The sequence below is a fragment of the Micropterus dolomieu genome, linkage group LG18, assembly GCF_021292245.1.
Source record: "Micropterus dolomieu isolate WLL.071019.BEF.003 ecotype Adirondacks linkage group LG18, ASM2129224v1, whole genome shotgun sequence".
Lineage (NCBI taxonomy): Eukaryota > Metazoa > Chordata > Actinopteri > Centrarchiformes > Centrarchidae > Micropterus > Micropterus dolomieu.
Genome location: NC_060167.1, coordinates 2288433 through 2293304, shown reverse-complemented (window position 1 = coordinate 2293304; position 4872 = coordinate 2288433).

Sequence of the window (4872 nt, the reverse complement as noted above, 5' to 3'; positions counted from 1 at the left end):
AAGTTCAGCCTGCCAAAGACAATGATGGTGCACTTCTACACCGCCATCATTGAGTCTATCCTCACCTCCTCCATCACCATCTGGTACGCTGCTGCCACCGCCAGGGACAAGGGCAGGCTGCAGCGCATCATTCACTCTGCAGAGAAGGTGATTGGCTGCAATCTTCCATCTCTTCAGGACCTGTACGCCTCCAGGACTCTGAGGCGAGCAGGAAAGATTGCAGCTGACTCCTCCCACCCTCTCGCCACAAGAACAGTTTCTTTCCAAGACAACAAGGCCCGGGTCCCCACTGTCTGACTCTCGTGCCCCCACACACAGTGAATTTTTTGCACATTGCTGTTAATATCCTGTATAGAGGAAGGGGACATAAAAAGCAAGGACCCCGCTATTGTCACAGACAACGCGTCAAACATGACCATCGCAGCGCAGCTAGCTGGTATGCTACATATTAAATGTTTTGTGCATACATTGAATTTGGCTTCACAGCTTCACTGCAGCTAACACCAGTCACCCGTTTGCTGGGAAGAGTGAGAAGAATCACCAACCAGCCAGGTACTGCATGAAAAACAAAAACTGCTAGATATGCCTCACCACAAACTGCTCACTGATGTAGTTACCAGATGGAATCGTGCACATGACATGCTGCAGCGCCTAGAACAGCAGCCAGCAATCCATGCTGCCCTCCTCTCAACTGAGGTGAGGAAGAAAGAGAAGGACATCTGCACCCTCAGTGAGGCAGACACAACAGCTGCTGAAGAAGATGTCACTGCTATGAAGCCCATGAAGGTAGCTACACTAGTCATGTCAGAAGAGACCACTCCAACACTTTCAGTTGTAGCATCACTCCTTGCCCAGCTGATCCATGATCTACAAGACAGCCCAACTGATTCCAACTTGACAAAGCAAATCAAATCTGCCATGTGCCAGGATCTCAACAAGAGGTACTTGAACAAGGAGACGCTTTATGAGGCAACAGCTATGGATCCGAGGTTTAAGGCCCTGCCCTTCCTTTCAGAAGACCAACGGCAGGACATCTATGCTACAATCCTTGCAGAAGCTACACGGCGCAAAGCATTACAGGTAAGATAAACAATGCCATATACTAAAACATTATACTGTTGTCAAGATGTATCAACGTTTAAAAATAGTCATGCAAAATTTCAGTATTAAAATCACATACCCGTAAAAGATAGACAAACCTCTATAGTGTATATAGTATAGTTTGATAAATTTAATTCTTTCATTGTTCTGGACTTAATATACTTTTTCTCTTAAGCTAATGTTTAATTTACTTTGCTGTTTATTTCAGCTGAATGAGCTTGGAGTGGAGGGAGACAGAGACCTCACACCCCTCTCAGACCACAGCAAAATCACTATCTATCTGAAAAGGGCCCAGTCCAAATCTGGAGCCCCTAGTGCCTGTGAACTGTTTAAACAGCACATACTCATACAGATGGACCCCAGACAGCATGGGGGCGTACCAAAAGGCACTGGAAAATCAAAACATACACAACTCATTTATTTCTAACTGAAACATTTCCCCGGAATAATTCTGGTGTAAATTCTGGTGTGGACAAAATCAATTCAATATTTCATCATTTGGCTTCATTGTCTAATTTGAAAGCCTCCAAACCAAAACCTCAACAAATGAACAATAACAAATGGTTTGACACTGAATGCAAAAACCTAAGGAAAACTTTAAGGAAATTATCAAATGAAAAGCATAGGGATCCAGATAACCACAACATACGCTGTCAATATGAGGCCACTCTGAAACAATACAAGTACACCCTAAAAACTAAGAAAGAACAACACAGCAAGAACCAGCTCTGTGAAATTGAGGAATCCTTAGAGTCCAACCAGTTCTGGGAGAAATGGAACAACCTAAACAAAACCCAGCAGGATGAACTGGCAATCCAAGATGGAAATACTTGGATTAATCACTTTAGTGAATTATAAAGTTATATTACAAAAAATGATGATCAGTACAAGATATTCACGAAATGAAAAACTGAAGGCAGTGATAAAAAAAAAAAAAACTACCAACACCCTCTAGATTACCCTGTAACAGAACAAGAATTAACAGAAGTCATGCAGTCCCTGAAAGGAAAAAAGGCTTGTGGTATTGATGGAATCTTCAACGAAATTATCAAATACTCAGACCATAAAATCAGATTGGCTATACTAAGACTATTCAATACTATTCTAGCAACTGGAACTTTTCCAGACATCTGGAACAAAGGTTTAATAACCCCAATACATAAATCCGGAGATAAATATGACCCAAATAACTACAGCGCAATATGTGTATCCAGTAACCTGGGAAAAATATTTTGCAACATCATTAATAAACGACATGTCAACTTTCTTGACGACCGCAAGATTCTGCATGAATGCCAAATTGTTTTTTGCCATATTGCCGCACAACGGACCATATATTTACCCTGCAGACTCTAATTGATCAAGAATTAAACATTAAGAAAAGAAAGGTATAAGCCTGTTTTGTTGACTTCCAAAAAGCCTTTGATTCCATCTGGCAAGAGGGCCTTTTCTATAGGCTACTTGAAAGTAGCATTGGAGAAAAAAACATATGACTTGATTAAGAACATCTATAAAAAAAGTGAATGTGCCATAAAGATTGGAAACAAACAGCGTTCTTCTCCCAGGGCCGGGGAGTGAGGCAGGGATGCAATCTCAGTCCAGTTCTCTCCAACCTATATATCAATGAATTAGCAAACCAATTAGAGAGTTCCACGGCACCTGGCCTCCTCCTGAACCAGATCAGAGGTCTGCTATATGCAGATGACTTAGTGTTGCTCTCACCTACTAAAGAAGGTTTGCAGCAGCACCATAATGTCCTGCAGAGATTCTGTCAGACCTGGGCCCTGACAGTAAACACAGCAAAGACTAAGATAATGATCTTTCAGAAACAGTAATGAAATCAGGTTACACACAATTTTTATTTAGACACCACTAAATTACAACACACAAAAAACTACATTTAGTGGGAGAAATGCCCAAATGTGAAATAATTGCTGCAAAATACGTCTCTTCATGCCATGAAGTGAGGACAACCAGTGGAAACTCAGACTGATAAATAATTGTACAAATTATTAGTATTTTGATAGTAATAGTTTTTTTCAAATTATTATTATTTTTTAATCAATTAATTATTTTGTTAAAATTTTTTGTCTATTAATACACACACACACACACACACACACACACATTATGGTTTCATTTATTTATTTGAATTTTTTAAACACATTTTTTTTCTCCTCTCTTTCTCTCACCCCTATTGGCTACTGGGGTTCTTGCCTGCCTGTTGTTGGGGTCAGTGTGGCACAGTCGTGGCGTCCCACTCTCACTAACAACTACATTCTTTAACAGGCTTATGCGCACACACACACACACACAGACAAATTTAGGTTGTCCCTGGTAGAATTATTTCTGATGCTTTTCTTTCAGTTACTTATTAAAATTAATTGATTGAGATTTGAATTGAGATTTCAAGATACAAAGAGGAAGCTCCCCTGCCTCTTGGTGTTGTCAATCCGCTGGACTGGTGGAAAGGGAATCAGAGCAAGTATCCTTTCTTGTCACACATGGCAAAGAAATACCTGTGTATCCCGGGGACTAGTGTGTCCTCAGAGAGAGTGTTCGCCACTGCAGGGGACATTATTACAGCTCAGAGGAGTGCACTTACCCCAGAACATGTTGATCAGATTCTGTTCCTAAACAAAAATCTAAAGTCAAAATAGGCCTGCCATGGAATCAATGCTTTTAACAAGGGTTCATATAAACGCTTAATGGACACATGCAAAAATCATTTGGGTTGTATTTATGTTTACATCACACTGACTAATTTAGTTTTATTAACGTTGATTATAATATTTTACTTCATTGTTTACATGGACAGTACCTGAGCATCTGCACTTTATTTTAAATTGTTTTTACATTTAAGCTCAGCCCCACACAAACCTCAGTGAGTTAACTTAACTGTGCACTTTAATTTCATTTGAAATATCTAATGCACTTTATTTTAATGTTTTCAATATCAGTGTGTCCATTGTTAAAAGTGCTATAAAAGTCTATTTTGTTATGGTAGCAGTGGATTCACATCAACTTCGACTATCAATATGTTGATTAGCAGGCGGACTGGGAAATATGGACGCACATCTCAGTAAATAATAAGCATCATATTATATTCAGCCAAGTCATTTTATAAATACTTTTTTATATTTGAAAATGTATTCAAGGAAACCTGGAGGGACCAGTTTGAATGGGCCTGATGCAGAAGCATTAATATATAGAAAATATCTATAAATTTACAGGAGCTATGCTGAAGTTGTCTGTAGAGTAGATGCTGGATCATCAGCCTCGACCAGTACCAGCACAGACCCAGTCCAGACATCTTTAGCAGGTCCCACAGACCCAGGTGAAATACAGGCAGCCTCAGCCAGTACAAGCTCAGCCAGAGATGTATGGCCAGCAGCTCAGACGCTAATGGAACAGTTACTGCGCCACCGAATGACCCAGCAGATTGGCCCAGACTCTTATCAGACTTCATGAGGTCCGAGTTAGTGCACAGAGGTCTATTCAAACCAGCACTGGATTTTTCCAGAGGAGGTTTCTATTCAGGCTTCTTACAGAGGGAGGACTGTAGTGAGAGCTTTGTGGTGTCAGGTGTAACTGTGCGGCAGGTTTGTTTTTGTGAGTCGCAGCCAGTCCGAGACCGAGTGGTAACGTAGCTGGAAGAGTTTAGCAATATAAACATCTGAAAAGGGCAGCCAACTTTGCTTTTTTGGGACCGTGAGCTGCACTTGTCCTCTTGTGACTCAGTTGTCCTTATTGTGATTCACTATAACATAT